This window comes from Hyperolius riggenbachi, chromosome 11 (assembly GCF_040937935.1).
Source record: "Hyperolius riggenbachi isolate aHypRig1 chromosome 11, aHypRig1.pri, whole genome shotgun sequence".
NCBI classification, from domain to species: Eukaryota; Metazoa; Chordata; class Amphibia; order Anura; family Hyperoliidae; genus Hyperolius; species Hyperolius riggenbachi.
This window is the reverse complement of record NC_090656.1, coordinates 178,341,372-178,359,343: the sequence shown is the minus strand read 5'-3', so window position 1 is coordinate 178,359,343 and position 17,972 is coordinate 178,341,372. Positions and strand designations below refer to the sequence as shown.

Genomic DNA, 17,972 nt, shown 5'->3' with positions numbered 1-17,972 from the left:
ACACACACAAGTGCAGTGAACAGTTATGCAGTGACTGGTATTTAAAACAGTGTGCGGTCACACAGGTGCAGTGAACAGGTATGCAGTGACTGGTATATAACACTGCATGCTGTCACGCAGGTGCAGTGAACAGGTATGACTGGTATCAATACAATTTGCAGTTGTCACACACACGTGTAGTGAACAGTTATGGAGTGACTGGTATATAACACTGTGTGCTGTCACGCAGGTGCAGTGAACATGAACAGGTATGCATGGACTGGTATTACAAATGTGCAGCTGTCACACACACAGGTGCAGTGAACAAGTATGCAGTGACTGGTATCAATACAATGTGCAGCTGTCACACACAGGTGCAGTGAACAGTTATGCAGTGACTGCTGGTATATAACACTGTGTGCTGTTACGCAGGTGCAGTGAACATGAACAGGTATGCACAGTCGGACTGGTATTACAAATATACAGTGTCACACACAGGTGCAGTGAACAGTTATGCAGTGACTGGTATTATATAACACTGTGTGCTGTCACACAGGTGCAGTGAACATGAACAGATATGCACGGTCGGACTGGTATTACAAATGTGCAGCTGTCACACACAGGTGCAGTGAAAAGGTAGGCACTGAATGTGCTGGGCCTGGCAGTGGCACAGTATAGGAATTAGCAAGGGCCAGCTGCAACTGACAGGGCTGTATATGCAAGTGTCAGTGGGCCACACAAAAAAAAAAAAAAAAAAAAGATCACAGGGACAACATTACGTCAGCACGTTAAAAGAGCTGTTGTGGGGTGCTTTTTAGCAACAAGTATCAGCAAGGAGCAAGCTAACAAGCCTAACAGCCTAATTAAGCTTTGCCTAATATCTGCAGCAACTCTCTTCCTTCTCTCACTAACTACACTGCAGACAGAGTGATATCATGGCCGACGCAGCTGCCTTTTATAAAGGGGGGGGGGCTCCAGGAGGGAGTGTAGCCTGATTGGCTACCATGTGTCTGCTGAATGTGATGTAGAGGGTCAAAGTTTAGCCCAATGAAGGAGTATAGGGGGCAGGTCGAACTCACATAAAGTTCGCGATTCGACGCAAATGCGAACCACCGAAGTTTGCGTGAACCGTTCGGGCCATCTCTACTCCACATAGTGTGTATCCGTGTGCAACAGCCATATATTTTAAAGACACAAAAATAACAATAAAAACAATCACTCATACATATGGACCCTACGTCTATCCAGGGTCCTTCACATTTCAAATATTGCATTGAAACAAGTTATAATCACATCTCCAGTAGGTTTAGCAGGATGAGTCTGTGGCTACCTTTTCACCAGTCTCAACCAGTTTAGGCGCCTAGATTGTATCAAGAGATCGCAATTCATATAAGTCATATGCAAAGTTGCTCCACTCCCAGTCATCACTACTGGCAGATTTACATAGCTCTAGCCATGTGTGCAGCTAGGGTGTGTAACATGGGGAATGAATGAGACTTTAGAAATCAAATCTCTGTTGTTGTTATATCTTCCTATTATACCCTTAGGAATATTGCAAACACTTTAACATGATGAGATCCTCCAGAAGACTGACAACCTTATCTTCTATAATGTGTAGGAAACCTTGAGGGGAAAAAAGAATCACCAGAAACCAATTTGGAGTGTTGTATCACAATATCAACTGAGGTATTAAAGTCTTTTTTGTGGGTTTTGTTTTTTCTTTGTTTGTTTGTTTTTCAAAAAGACTTAGAAAACCCTTTCCTTTTAGTCCTGCTAATCAGAAAAGGATTTTCTTTTGAAGAAAAAAAAGGGTCACAATGGGAACCACACCACATCTTATTTAACTGGAAAAACAAAGGATAGGCTTATGGAACTTTAATGGGGCTACTGTAATTATATTGGCAGATACTATATCCAAAGTCATGAGATAGGTTATTCATACTATAAAAACGTGACAATTTTAGTAGGAATAAATAAATAAATAGGAACCATTGCATAAACAGTAAGGCCCCGTTCACACTTGCGTTTTGGCATGCAAACGGACCGGATCCGGATCGTATCAGGACCTGATCCGGATTGGAACCGTACGGTTCCGATCCGGATCCGATCCGGATCTGGTCCGTTTGCATCAGGACTGCTTCAGGCTGCCATCTGGATCCGTGGGAAAAAAAAAATACCTCAAAATTTGTTGGGGTCTGGTGCACCTGTAGAATCAGGTCCTCCGCTGTAGGCCTCACCTCCACCTCCAACATACTGCCAAAACAGCTCCAGCACGTGTGTCACTGCTGCTCCACTCCAGATATGCTGTGCCCATGTGTCCCCATCCGAAATGGCAGCTATAAATACGCATAGGAAGTGGGGTAGAAAGTCAGGTGTTGTCTCCAGTGTGTTCTGTGCTTCCGTTTCCCATTGGTTTTCTATATCCGGATGGTGCAGTCAGGCTCCGGTCCGGGTGCGTGGGCCGGATGAGCCGGACCAAAAAATAGCGCATGTTGGAAAAGTATCCGAAGTCCGGATCCGGCTCCGCACTGTACAGAAAGGAAGCGTGTGAACGTCCGCATAGCCTTTGCATTGCTATGTGGAACGTACGTTCCGTTTGTACAGTATACGGTCCGGATCCGATCAGGCGGATCCGGACAGGGAATGCTAATGTAAACCGGGCCTAACACAAACACTTTGAAACATAATGTTAATTTTTTGTATTCTTAGAATCAACCATTTATAATTTTTGTTTGTCCATACATAATGTATAGTATCTTGATTCACCTCCTGGGGATATGGGCACTGGAGATATGGATAAGCTCCTTGTCTTTGACATGCATGAGGTTTTGTATTTTCTAAGAGAGGTTGGTGGGGATGGGGCTTAGCTGACCTCCTTCATGTCAGCTTGGTAAAGCTTAGAGTGCAGAGCTCCATGCATTCCGGCTTAGCTATTCTGGGCTATACCAGCCTACATAAGGGACAAGGAGACAAAAAGGATTGGGAGGTAGGCCTATGTCATTTAAAAATATATACAGTGGCTTGCAAAAGTATTTGGCCCCCTTGAAGTTTTCCACATTTTGTCACATTACTACCACAAACATGAATCAATTTTATTGGAATTCCACGTGAAAGACCAATACAAAGTGTTGTACACGTGAGAAGTGGAACGAAAATCATACATGATTCCAAACATTATTTTACATATAAATATCTGCAAAGTGGGGTGTGCATAATTATTCGCCCCCCTGAGTCAATACTTTGTAGAGCCGCCTTTTTTGATGCAATTACAGCTGCCAGTCTTTTAGGGTATGTCTCTACCAGCTTTGCACATAGAGATGGAAATACTTGCCCATTCTTCTTTGCAAAACGGCTCCAGCTCAGTCAGATTAGATGGACAGCGTTTGTGAACAGCAGTTTTCAGATCTTGCCACAGATTCTTGATTGGATTTAGATCTGGACTTTGACTGGGCTATTCTAACACATGAATAGGTTTTGTTTTAAACCATTCCATTGTTGCCCTGGCTTTATGTTTAGGGTTGTTGTCCTGCTGGAAGGTGAACCTCCGCCCCAAGTCTAAAGTCTTTTGCAGACTCCAAGAGGTTTTCTTCCAAGATTGCCCTGTATTTGGCTCCATCCATCTTCCCATCAACTCTGACCAGTTTCCCTGTCCCTGCTGAAGAGAAGTACCCCCAGAGCATGATGCTGCCAACACCATATTTGACAGTGGAGATGGTGTGTTCAGAGTGATGTGCAGTGTTAGTTTTCCGCCACACATAGCATTTTGCATTTTGGCCAAAAAGTTCCATTTTGGTCTCATCTGACCAGAGCACCTTCTTCCACATGTTTGCTGTGTCCCCCACATGGCTTGTGGCAAACTGCAAACTGGACTTCTTATGCTTTTCTGTTAACAATGGCTTTCTACTTGCCACTCTTCCATAAAGGCCAACTTTGTGCAGTGCACGACTAATAATTGCCCTCTGGACAGATTCCCCCACCTGAGCTGTAGATCTCTGCAGCTCGTCCAGAGTCACCATGGGCCTCTTGACTGCATTTCTGATCAGCGCTCTCCTTGTTCGGCCTGTGAGTTTAGGTGGACGGCCTTGTCTTGGAAGGTTTACAGTAGTGCCATACTCCTTCCATTTCTGAATGATCTCTTGAACAGTGCTCCGTGGGATGTTCAAGGCTTTGGAAATCTCTTTGTAGCGTAAGTCTGCTTTAAATTTCTCAGTAACTTTATCCCTGACCCATCTGGTGTGTTCTTTGGACTTCATGGTGTTGTTGCTCCCAATATTCTCTTAGACAACCTATGAGGCCGTCACAGAGCAGCTGTATTTGTACTGACATTAGATTACACACAGGTGCACTCTATTTAGTCATTAGCACTCATCAGGCAATGTCTACTGGCAGCTGAGTGCACTCAGACCAAAGGGGCTGAATAATTACGCACACCCCACTTTGCAGTTATTTACTTGTAAAAAATGTCTGAAATAATGTATGATTTTCGTTCCACTTCTCACGTGTACACCACTTTGTATTGGTCTTTCATGTGGAATTCCAATAAAATTCATTCATGTTTGTGGCAGTAATGTGACAAAATGTGGAAAACTTCAAGGGGGCCGAATACTTTTGCAAGCCACTGTATATATAAATAGTAATGTTCCATGCAACATAGACCATAGATGATTAAAAAAAAAAAAAAAAAGCAATGTCACCTCTTTCTTCAATGTGTCTTAAGCTCCTTGTCCCCCATGCAAACTTGTGTAGATAAAAACCCATAGGGGAGCACAAATTAAAGTAATCCCAGGTAATGTCTTGTAAAGCATCAGGTACATTGCCATCCACTATGAGACAACTGTAAAACAGGTTGAGATGAGGGCGGGGGACAAGCGGAGACCAAAAGGTGCTCCCTGTGATTATAAGTACAATAAGTGAAGAATACACACAGATTTATAAACTCTCACCTTCTTTGTTGGCTTAACCTGACATACAAAAGCATTAGCTTTTTTTTTTTTTTTAGCAATTTTTGTCACAATTAACTGGGCATAGAAGTCATCAGGTGTCAGCATGAAGAGCACTCCAGGTCCCTGAGACTGCAAGGCTGGAAAAGAACTGTAGCCATCAGTCAGATGAGGATCTTTCAAAGCCAGAGAACCAATGGTCTTAGTTTTCCACCCTTGCAGTCTCACAGACCTTTGTGGATGACTAACATATGATATGACCCTGCAGCAGAGTACGTCAACAGGGTCATATGCCTAGTGCCACCCTCATGCATGCCCCTCAACGCCCCTCGCTGTAATCCCTGCTGGACAGGAACCCAGTGACTGGGATTCTTGGGGATGCTTGTTGTATCTTTGACAAGGTGAGATATATTTGATAAGGTGTGATATTTGAGTTATCACGGTTTAGTGAATCAAGTCCCAAGTGTGCTAAGCCCCATTGCAATGCCTGTGGTAAAACAGGGTAACGCAACGTACACTTGCAAGGCAATTGCAAAAGATGCCTAAAAGTCTGAGCGTTTGGTCTCTGAGTACCCTGTTTGATATTTCTGAAAACTAACTATTCCTTCCCTAGCCACTGTTTATACAATGTGCTGTCCCGGCACTTTCCTGGTATTTTATGCTTGGTACACACCATGGAATTTCCCATCATACAGATGGGTCAAACCGATTATTTTTGACAGGTCTGATTTGATCTCCAATAGTTTTTCTGGTTGATTTTATATATAAGGGATTGGAAACTTGTTAACCTTACTGGCGGTAAGACTGTGCTGAGCACGGGCTATGCCGCGCAGGGGGATTTCTCAGGCCCTGCTGGGCCGATTTGCACACTTTTTTTTTGCAACACGCAGCTAGCACTTTGCTAGCTGCGTGTGCACTCTGATCGCCGCCGCTCCGCGCCGATTAGCCGCCGCCACTCGCCAGCCGCCCCCCCCCCCCCCCAGACCCCGTGCGCTGCCTGGCCAATCAGTGCCAGGCAGCGCTGAGGGGTTGATCGGGACTCCCAATGACGTCACAACATCGATGATGTCGGTGACGTCATGCCGCCCGTTGCCATGGCGATGGGGGAAGCCCAGCAGGAAATCCCGTTCTTTGAACGGGATTTCCTGATCGGAGATCGCCAGAGGTGATCGAAGAGGGCGGGGGGATGCCGCTGCACAGCGGCTATCATGTAGCAAGCCCTGGGCTCGCTACATGATTTAAAAAAAAAAAAACTGCTCTGCTGCCCCCTGGCGGTTTTTAATAGACTGCCAGGGGGGTTAAGAAAAACAATCGGAAATCAGATCAGACCTGTCAGAAATAATCAATTTGACCCATCTATCTGGCAGGAAATTGCATGGTGTGTACCAGTGTTACATTAGAATTTTTATTTTATTTTGCACATGATAGCACTCTGGTAAAGTATGCCACCAAACCTGAAAGAATTACTTATGATTTGAGAAATTGTGTTCTGCTATATAGAGACACAGTTTTTTCGTACTGCAGAAATATATAAGACAATCTTCATTCAGTATGATGCTACAGCATGCTCTTTATTCTTATTTTGGAAGCGTTCTGCAGTAAAAGCATCATTTATAGATTACATTTTTTTACTTTGTCTTCCAGAATACAGACTTGAGTGCACTGCAAACATTTACATCCAACGTTCTTTCCACAATTCTACAGATGGCAGCACATGTCTGAACCATATTTTCAAGTGGTATAAAGATCCAGATGTCCTAACTGAATGCCGGCTAAATCCAAATAAGGATTATACATCGCCAATGTTTTAACAGAACCAGAAATTAGATGGCATCCAACCAATCAAAGGCAGCTGCCAGCTAGTGAAGAATAGGAGCATCCAAAATAGCTACTCAGAGACCTGAAACAGGAGACAACTGATCATTCATTCAAACTGTTGGTTTTCACTAGTCTGAAAGTAAAGTGAGTAATTACTTCCAAGCAGATTCAGTCACAACAGTCAAATATGTAGGTAATCTATTTATTAAGCATTTATTGTGCAAAACGGTTTTGTGTGATCCGTGGAAGAAAGGGTTAGCTCATGTCACCGTCTTGTGCTGATGCGCTGCACACCACTTTCCATCTTCTTGACACTTTCGTCTTCACGACCAGAATTTTTGCTTTGAAGGCAGAAATGTCAGTAAGATGAGGAGCAGCATGCAGCACAGCAACGAGAGGCGGGGTAATAAGTAAGTTAGCCCTTTTGCTGTTTACCGGTCCCACATACACATGCTGAAGTGAAATCTATTGAAAATCTGTTTGTAGTGTGTGGAGGCATAGATCAGATAGATATCTCTCTGCTAAGATAATGATCTGAGAGGGATATATCTATTGAGCCACATAGACCAAAGCATAAAACACAGTTCCTCTTTAAATGTAAAATAATACTTTATGTAAACTTTGCATACATGGTACATAGGTTCAATGTTCCTCAATCATTTTGAGTCATTTTTTCCTTAAGCTTACTTTAAAACTGAGCACTATCTGCTTTTTAAAATAACCAATATACTTAACATAAAGTTAAAGAGAAATCGAGAGCCCAATATGGTGTAGTATGTCAAAATTGATTGGATAAATGCAACAGTGAGATGGTAATACTCACAAACACGGGTTACCACCTAGGTAACCACTCATTAGGCAGGTGAGGAGATTAGACCTGTCCTCACTCAGGATTAAGAAGTCGCTCTCTGTAGATAGGAAGAAAGGGGGTAGATCACCCCTCCACCTGGGGTGGACTCAAATATATTGGTAGGTGAACAGAGGCGCCAGAAGGATAAAAGTACATAAAATGTTTAAAAAAATTGCTGGGAGGAAGTGGTGGACTCGCCTCCGTTAAAGCAGACACCAAGGACTGTAAATATATAGATATACACATTTATTGAAAATACCCCAAAGATGCAACGCGTTTCGCGGGCACAGCCCACTTCTTCAGGCAATAAGCAGGGGATAAACAACTGTAAACAAAAGACAGAGGCATAGCTATAAATCTTGCCATAAAAAGATACAAATGGATTATTATTTAGTGTAATAAGAATAGTATTTCAAACATAGTGTTTAGTGATATGTTATAGTAGGGGGGTGATTGCAAGGAATGGGTCGGTGTAAACTACATAATGTGTATAGGGGAATGGACTAGATAACAGTGGTAAAAGGTAGTTAGTAAATCAGATTAAGTTGGTATCAAATTGACCGCTTTAGTTATATTTCAGTAGCAGGTAGGGATTGGAATAAGTTGTAGCTGGCAAGAGAGAAAAAAAGGCATGTGTAGTGGTTAAAAATAAAGATAAAGACTTACCAGCAATTCAGTTATGGCAAGCAGAGCACCTCTGTACTGTTGTGAGGTCGCTTGCTGCTTTAAATGTGTTAATGCTGGCAGCTCTGGCCTATCCAGAAGCTGCTCCAGTGTGGGTGGGTGGAGTCAGTGGCCATGGTGACAGAGAGTCCTCCAATCAGCTGCTGCCAGCTGTAAGGAGTAGATTGGTGTGCATGTGGTCTTACATAACATGCATGCTTTCTCTGCATGCACAGGGCGGTGTTGTCAGTGGGTGGAGTCAGTGGCCATGGTGACAGAGAATCCTCCAATCAGCTGCTGCCAGCTGTAAGGAGTAGATTGGTGTGCATGTGGTCTTACATAACATGCATGCTTTCTCTGCATGCACAGGGCGGTGTTGTCAGTGGGTGGAGTCAGTGGCCATGGGGACAGAGAGTCCTCCAATCAGCTGCTGCCAGCTGTAAGGAGTAGATTGGTGTGCATGTGGTCTTACATAACATGCATGCTTTCTCTGCATGCACAGGGCAGTGTTTAGAAAGGGAACATGGAGCACAGTGGTGTGTTTGCTGCCATCTAGTGGTTCAAAAGAACAAGTACAGTGAAAAGACTTCAAATGTCATTATACATGCTGAAAGATAATGAAGATAAAAGCATGAACAATGCCCGACTTTTTACAATTGGTAAATAAAATAGTGTATACTTCTGGAATTAATAAAAAATTAATAAAATAATAATAATAATAATAATAATAATAAAATATATATATAAAAAATATAATAAAGATTATAAAAAAATAATAAAAATGTATAATAAAAAATAATGTGAATATGACATGAAGATATAAGCATAAAATCGAAGAACACATAAAAAACATAAAAACAATTGTAATATATCCAAAATATGAGGAGGCCAGTGGCAAAAATTGTCCAGGCCTGGTAATATATAGTGTATAATCCCGTCTACGGTCTTGATATCGCAGACGAATGTTTTCAGCTGTAATAATTATAATTGTATTAGAAGGATGATAATAATAGTCATAATGAAGATAATAATAAACATCAGTAATAGAAGATAAGATATATATTTAAAAAAAAAAAAGTATTTTTTTTTTGGGGGGGGGGGGGGGATAAAAGAGAGCGACCAAGATAAAAGCAAAACTTTTGACAGGGATGGTTAGTGGATTTTTTCTATAACTTCGTTAAGGCCCTCCGGGGATAGGGTTCTTAATGTCTGTATCCAGAACATTTCGTTTTTTTTGAGGAGATCAAATGCATTTGGTTTTCTTGTATCCACTGAGTCAATCAGTGTAATATTGAATAGTAGTGGATTGCTGTTGTGATGGGTGCTGAAGTGACGTGACACACTGTGAAGGGGAAATTGTTAAATGATATTTCTTTTATGTTGTCCGATTCTGCTGCGTACTAATTGGGTGGTTCTCCCCACATACTGGAGCCGGCACGGACAGGAGATGAGATAGATGACATATTTGGAGTCGCAAGTGTCACGGAACAGCCGTGAGAAACTAGAACGCAATCGGTTTATTGCGCCGATCGCCCTGGATGGTAGTCAGGCCAGCGATTTAGCGATTGACATTCCGGGTTTTTTTAAATAGGAAGGTTTTTTTCCCCTGTTAGCAGCTGGCAGGAAGACTGGCCCTGTGACTGCTGATTAAGCCAGAGGTGTAAACTCAAAGTTTGTCTAAGCTGATCTCACATTCAGATGTTAATTGAAGGAGCCAACAGGGCCTTTCAAAAAAAAAGGAGATCCCAAGAAGCAGACACAGCTGGACTCCAGTCAGGCTGACTCTAGCCTTAGCAGGAAGAAATGAATGTACTATATAATCTTTTGCCCATTTACAGAATACAATAAATAGGGTGGTTATGAGAGCGGTATCATTGGATCCGTAGGGTCATGCTGGATCTCTTGATACCAGTCGAGAGGGGCCCGGGGCCCCTACAACCCAGGTATGAATCTACCCAGGACCCTGATCTGCTGCACTAGCCATGTCGGATATCATATTAATCTGTATTTTCCTCCAAGTATGAAGCTGTTACCCCCCTAAATGTAACGTGTATGGTTCAGGAGTTACAGCAATTCATAAGTTTAGCTCTAAAATCTCTCAGAGGGAATGAACTGTCATTTGCTGGTAGCTCAGAGGGGGCCGGCATTGCCACACCCCCAAACCAGCTTCATCAAAAGCACAGAGCCAGCAGGCGGGCTTGAGTCCTCCACCCTGAAAACATCTTGAACTCATCGGTGCCAGCTTGAGGATATGCTGGCATCCACCTGGTCTGAACTCTGAACTTTGATTGAAACCAAGAACTTTACAAGTTTTCCCACTAAAGGACATCTTTCCAGGAACTAAGTATTTTTCTCCCTTCTTTTATTTTTTTTACTGGCTATTACTGTTTTAATAATTGTTGATTTTAATAATTGTCTGTATATATTAATTATTTATATTGCTGTGAATAAAAGACTTCCTCCAAGTCATTCACTGTTCCGCTACCCTGCTTATCAGCACACACAGAACTGATCCCGGGTCTCTGAAGATACGCTACTGTTTGTTTGTTGTTGGCTAGACAGAATACCGTGTGTTTAACCGTTTTATTCGCAGGACTAGTCAGTCAGTAAATCGGGTCCACTGGCCCATACCAGTGGTGGTGGCAGATACCGTGGAATCGTGTGTACGTTGTAATTACCCGTGTCTCACAGGCTCCCTTTTGAGTTGTCTGCGGCTAATTCTTAACGGTTCCTGCGCATTGACTGTGACCAGAGTTCGCACGATCCGTGCGCTGGCACCGTTTAGAAGGCTAAGTGCGGTCAGCCACTAGGGCTCCTGTGACAGTGGAGGCAGCGGTTGGGATCTGTGTTGTGCTGAAAGTATCTAAGATAGCGCTAGCGCTATCAAGAAACGAACTAATTTGTTGGTGTAGCTGGAAGGCAATATATTTTTATATATACAGAGAGACTGTGTAGCCAGTACCCCTCCCCAAAAGTTTTATTTTATTTGGCGTGGAAATGTCCGGGAACTACAAGAAAATGTGCCTGGCGGACCTGCAAGATCTTTGCCAAGAGAGAGGCATTGATGTCGGCCGCAAGAAACAAGGGGACCTGGTAACGGAATTGTTTCAATGGGATACCCAGCAACTGCGGGAGCCGGGACTGTCCGCTGGAGTGGATACCAGCCCATCTGACAATCGAGGGGAACCAGAGACTGAGACTCCTGACCGTACAGAGGTTGTGCATCCTGAGGGCCCTGCATCAACAGTTACGCAGGAGAATGTCAGTATGGACCCCAATCCTAGAGTTTCTGACAGTACTCGCCCGGAACTGGCCAGTACTGGACTGTCCATGGGTGCTGACCCGGTAATGCAGCAGGCATTACAAAAGCTGATGGAGACTGACCTGGAAAAGTACATGCAGTACATAGAAGCACGTGAGGCGCGCCAATCTGCAGAACGCCACGCAGAGAGGGATGCCGCTGAGCGAGAACGGGAGCGCCAACGACAGCATGAGCTAAACATGGCAAAAGTGCAACAGGCCAGCCGGAGTTCTTCGCCCAACCTCCCTGCGGAAGGAGCTGCACCACCCGTAAGTGCAAAATTTAAATTTGCTAATATTGAGAAAGACACAGACATTGACTTGTTTTTGCGGTCTTTTGAAAAAGCGTGCCGTCAGTATCGTCTGTCCCAAGACCAGTGGGCCAGACATCTGACACCTTTGCTGCGCTACAAAGCGCTTGATGCCTTCGCAGAATTGCCTGGGGAGAAGGATAATGATTATGCTGCTATAAAAGACGCTATCATTACTAAGTACCAGCTGACGCCAGAAGCCTATTGGAAAAAGTTCAGGGCCTGGCAGAAAAAGTCTTCTGATTCGTACCGAGATGTGGTCAGCAGCTTGCTCACCACACTCCGCCAGTGGACTCTAGGCCTCACCAAAGGGTCTTATGATGTCCTGGAGGACTTGATAGTCCTGGAACAATTTCTGAACATTTGCCCTGCTGATGTACGCCAGTTTGTGCTAGAACGCAGGCCGGCTTCAGCAACTGTCGCTGCAGACCTTGCTGAGACTTTTGCAACTACCCGGGTGGCTGATACACGCAGAACTGTCCCATCCAGCTGGAGAGGATGTCAGCCCAATACCTCGGCAGACTCTCCTGCCCCTGTGAGCCGTCAGCCACAGAGGCCACCCAGCACAGCTTCTGCACCCAGGTCTGCAGCCCCTGGAGAGGTCACCTGTCACTACTGCCACAAGACGGGACACATGAAGTTCACCTGTCCGGAGCGGAGGCAGACCACCCCAGCAGCTGGACCACCCGCACCTCGCCCGCGGCAGACACCACCCGCCAGTGTACCCCAACCAGGAGCCGCATCCAACATGATGTTTGCCACGGGGACAGGGAACTCCCCCATCACAAGCAATCACCAGCTGGTTACTGTGAATGACCAGCTTGTCACTGGTTTCCGTGACACCGGAGCAGATGTCACTCTGGTGCGTGCACACCTTGTCCCCGCAGAGGCCATCATTCCTGACCAGTACCTCACCCTCACTGGAGTGGGGGGCACGCTTTCTCACATTCCCCAAGCTCGGGTGTCCATCGACTGGGGGGTGGGAGTCCACGAGAAGGTTGTTGGGATCCTGGACCAACTGCTGGTCCCTGTTTTGCTGGGGACCGACTTGGGCACGCTGGTGTCGTACTATGAACCTGCACCAAGCCCTGTGGAATGCCAGGACAGAGACGGACTCTCTGCCCACACCCAGGTACTTTGCACCCAGGGGCAAGAACAGGGGGGAGGTGGGTTGAACGTGCCCAGTTCACGGGTACCTGTGTTTGATGTACAAACTGTCTGTGATGAAAATGTTCCTGTTACTGTTATTAATGCTTGTGACAATGATGTAGGTAATGCCAATATGTGCCATTCTGAAGGGATACCTGTGCTAGCGGTAACACGCAGCCATACTGCTCAGAACCTGAGCTCAGAACAGGTGGAGGAGGGTCCGGCCTCCTCCCCCTCCTCTGACCACAGGGATGGTACCCTTCAGCCCCTAACCTCATACGCCACGGGCCAGCTGGCTGAGAGTGAGAGTGCTGCATTTGTGCAAGCACTCCAGACTGACCCTAACCTCGAGGACCTCAGAAAACAGGCTTCTGAGCCCCTCACAGACGAGGCTACGTTCAAGGTATACTGGGAAGGTGGGAAGTTGTACAGTGAGCCTGTACACCCCACCGAAGGTAAAATGGGGATGGGTACCAAGTTGCTTGTGGTACCTAGTGCCTTCCGGGGGCATGTGCTGAAGTCCGCACATGACATTCCCCTGGCCGGGCACTTGGGGATCCACAGGACACTTGATCGTATCCGGGGACATTTCTACTGGCCTCAAATGCGGATAGATGTGACGAACTACTGCCGCTCATGTACCATTTGCCAAAAGGTAAAAAGGGCTGGGAATCCCCGCAAAGCTCCCTTGTGTCCACTGCCAATCATAGGTGAGCCCTTTCACAGAGTGGCAGTCGACATAATTGGACCGTTGCCCACTCCCAGCAGCAGTGGCAAAAGGTACATCCTGACGGTGGTGGATTACGCCACCCGCTATCCTGAGGCCATGGCACTTTCCTCCCTGAGGGCGGACAAGGTAGCCGACGCGCTACTTAACATTTTCTCCCGAGTCGGGTTCCCTGCGGAGATGCTCTCTGATCAGGGAACCCAGTTTATGTCCGGACTCATGGAGGCCCTGTGCAAAAAGATACAGATGACGCACATTGTCTCCAGTCCCTACTACCCGCAGACCAATGGACTGTGTGAAAGGTTCAACGGGTCGCTGAAGCAAATGCTGACCACGTTTGTTGAGTCGCAAGGTGGGGACTGGGAACGATACCTGCCTCATCTGTTGTTTGCATACAGGGAGGTGCCGCAGGAATCTACCGGGTTCTCCCCGTTCGAGCTCCTGTATGGTAGGAATGTCCGAGGACCCCTACAATTGATGCGGGAGACGTGGGAGGGCAAGGGGGACCCCACAGATGTCTCTGTAGTTGATTACGTTCTCAGGTTCAGGGACAAGATGGAGTCCCTCACAGAAATGGTAACGGAAAACATGGCCCAGGCTCAGGCCAAACAAAAACTCTGGTATGACCGCACTGCTGGAGAGAGGTCATTTGAAGTAGGTGACAAAGTGTATGCCCTTCTTCCAGTGAGGCAGAACAAGCTGCAAGCGGCCTGGGAGGGACCCTACACTATAGTGCAACGGTTAAACCCTCTGACATACCTGGTGAACATGGGAGGCAGGAAACAGAAAAGCTTTCATGTCAACATGCTGAAGGCCCACCATGACAGGACCAAGTATGTGCTGCCAGTGTGCAGCCGGTTAGAGCAGGGAGAGGCAGACCCCCTGTTAGACCTGCTGGCTGACATACGAGATGTGGACAGCGACCTAAGCGTCAACCCACAACTCTCCTCGTCCCAGCAAGAGCAGTTGCAGGAGGTGCTGGGTCCGTACCAGCACACCTTCTCCGGTGTCCCGGGACGGACCAGTCTGGCAGTGCATAGGGTAGACTGCGTAGGCACCCATCCCCCCATCAGGCAATCCGCTTACCGCGTCTCCCCTGAGGTGCAAGCGGACATGCAGAAAGAGGTGAGGGAGATGCTGGAGCTAGGGGTGGTTCAAAAGTCCTGTAGTGCCTGGGCAGCCCCTGTTGTCCTGGTCCCCAAGAAGGACCAGACAACTCGGTTCTGCGTGGACTACAGGAAGTTGAACGCCATCACCACTACAGACGCCTACCCCATGCCTCGCATCGATGAGTTGTTGGATACGCTGGCGTCCGCCAGGTACCTATCAATCATGGATCTGAGCCGGGGGTACTGGCAGATACCACTTGCACCTGACGCGAGGCAGAAGTCGGCCTTCATCACCCCTTTTGGCCTCTTCGAGTTCACGATGATGCCCTTTGGAATGAAGAACGCTCCTGCCACGTTTCAGCGGGCCGTAAACGACCTGCTGGAGGGACTGCAAGGGTTCGCTGTAGCGTACTTGGATGACATTGCGGTGTTCAGCCCCACCTGGGAGGAACACCTCAAACACCTGTCCCAGGTACTAGAGAGGCTGGCCGCAGCCAATCTGACAGTTAAGGCGAGTAAGTGTCAGATTGGTATGACCGAGGTGCAGTACTTAGGTCACCAGGTGGGGGGTAACACCCTGAAACCTGACACGGGAAAGGTTGACGCCATCCTGGCATGGCCTCGGCCTATCACGAAAAAGCAGGTCCAGGCGTTCCTGGGGACCGCCGGCTACTATAGGAAATTTGTTCCAGCCTATAGTACCCTGGCGAAGCCCCTGACCGATGCCACTAGTAAGAAACACCCCAAGGTTGTTAGCTGGACCCCCGGTTGCGAGAACGCCTTCCAAGCGTTGAAGCAGGCACTCACGAGTGCCCCTGTGCTGCAAGCCCCGGATTTCAGTCGTCGGTTTGTTGTGCAAACCGATGCCTCTGACTACGGTCTCGGCGCAGTCCTCAGCCAGGTGGATGGAGAGGGAGATGAACACCCTATCCTCTACCTGAGCCGGAAGCTCCTGCCCCGAGAGGTAGCCTACTCCACCACTGAAAAGGAGTGCCTAGCGATCGTGTGGGCCCTACAGAAACTACAATCATATCTGTACGGCCGCTCTTTGACGATCATTACCGACCATAACCCCCTCAGTTGGCTAAACCGTACTGCTGGGACCAATGGCAAGCTCCTACGGTGGAGCCTGTCATTGCAACAGTACGACTTTACGATCCAACACAAAGCGGGCAGCCGACACCAAAACGCTGATGGGCTGTCCCGGTGTCAGGGGGAACTAGGCCCAACAGCGCCAATGGCTGCTACGACGGATGTCTTGCTGACAACCCTCTACACAGCGTCAGGAAGGGGAGGTGTCACGGAACAGCCGTGAGAAACTAGAACGCAATCGGTTTATTGCGCCGATCGCCCTGGATGGTAGTCAGGCCAGCGATTTAGCGATTGACATTCCGGGTTTTTTAAATAGAAAGGTTTTTTCCCCTGTTAGCAGCTGGCAGGAAGACTGGCCCTGTGACTGCTGATTAAGCCAGAGGTGTAAACTCAAAGTTTGTCTAAGCTGATCTCACATTCAGATGTTAATTGAAGGAGCCAACAGGGCCTTTCAAAAAAAAAGGAGATCCCAAGAAGCAGACACAGCTGGACTCCAGTCAGGCTGACTCTAGCCTTAGCAAGAAGAAATGAATGTACTATATAATCTTTTGCCCATTTACAGAATACAATAAATAGGGTGGTTATGAGAGCGGTATCATTGGATCCGTAGGGTCATGCTGGATCTCTTGATACCAGTCGAGAGGGGCCCGGGGCCCCTACAACCCAGGTATGAATCTACCCAGGACCCTGATCTGCTGCACTAGCCATGTCGGATATCATATTAATCTGTATTTTCCTCCAAGTATGAAGCTGTTACCCCCCTAAATGTAACGTGTATGGTTCAGGAGTTACAGCAATTCATAAGTTTAGCTCTAAAATCTCTCAGAGGGAATGAACTGTCATTTGCTGGTAGCTCAGAGGGGGCCGGCATTGCCACACCCCCAAACCAGCTTCATCAAAAGCACAGAGCCAGCAGGCGGGCTTGAGTCCTCCACCCTGAAAACATCTTGAACTCATCGGTGCCAGCTTGAGGATATGCTGGCATCCACCTGGTCTGAACTCTGAACTTTGATTGAAACCAAGAACTTTACAAGTTTTCCCACTAAAGGACATCTTTCCAGGAACTAAGTATTTTTCTCCCTTCTTTTATTTTTTATACTGGCTATTACTGTTTTAATAATTGTTGATTTTAATAATTGTCTGTATATATTAATTATTTATATTGCTGTGAATAAAAGACTTCCTCCAAGTCATTCACTGTTCCGCTACCCTGCTTATCAGCACACACAGAACTGATCCCGGGTCTCTGAAGATACGCTACTGTTTGTTTGTTGTTGGCTAGACAGAATACCGTGTGTTTAACCGTTTTATTCGCAGGACTAGTCAGTCAGTAAATCGGGTCCACTGGCCCATACCAGTGGTGGTGGCAGATACCGTGGAATCGTGTGTACGTTGTAATTACCCGTGTCTCACAGGCTCCCTTCTGAGTTGTCTGCGGCTAATTCTTAACGGTTCCTGCGCATTGACTGTGACCAGAGTTCGCACGATCCGTGCGCTGGCACCGTTTAGAAGGCTAAGTGCGGTCAGCCACTAGGGCTCCTGTGACAGCAAGTAAAATGTTTTTTCAAAGGGAAATTGCAGTTGGTACTGGTAGAAGAGAATGATACACTAGTGTTGATGAATTGGCAGGCTGTGCAGCGGGTCTTGTTACATGGAAAGCAGCCTGTTTTGAGTGGTCCTGAATGAGTGGGCAGGGGCTGTGTGGGCGGACGCAGTTTACTGGGTGCAAGAATGTTGCGGAGATTGGGAGCTCTCCTATATGTGATGGATGGTGCTTTGGGTAATAGCGGTCTTAAGAAGGGGTCCTGCATCAGGATCTCCCATCTGTTGGTTAGAATGTCACGAATGTGCGAATGCTGGGCATTGTATTGAGTGATGAACCTTGGAGGGCCTGTGTTGTTAGTTAGTTTTGCATCAGTACTCGGGGGGTTGGGGCGTTTGGCTTTAAATTTAGCGTTTTTTATCGAGGTCTTAGGATAACTAGAATCTGCACTTTAAGATGAATTTTTCAATCTAGCTGATATTGCCATGCAA

General features: G+C 46.6%; 1 long non-coding RNA gene across 1 annotated transcript in view; it reads left to right on the top strand.

The window, feature by feature from the left end:
• Positions 1-17,972, top strand: part of LOC137538182 (uncharacterized) — a 42,245-nt gene that overhangs the window by 14,860 nt on the left and 9,413 nt on the right. Inside the window, exons 2-3 of the long non-coding RNA XR_011024704.1 lie at positions 1,527-1,665; positions 6,564-6,881. This is a non-coding gene — a long non-coding RNA (uncharacterized lncRNA). The remainder of the gene's footprint in view (positions 1-1,526; positions 1,666-6,563; positions 6,882-17,972) is intronic.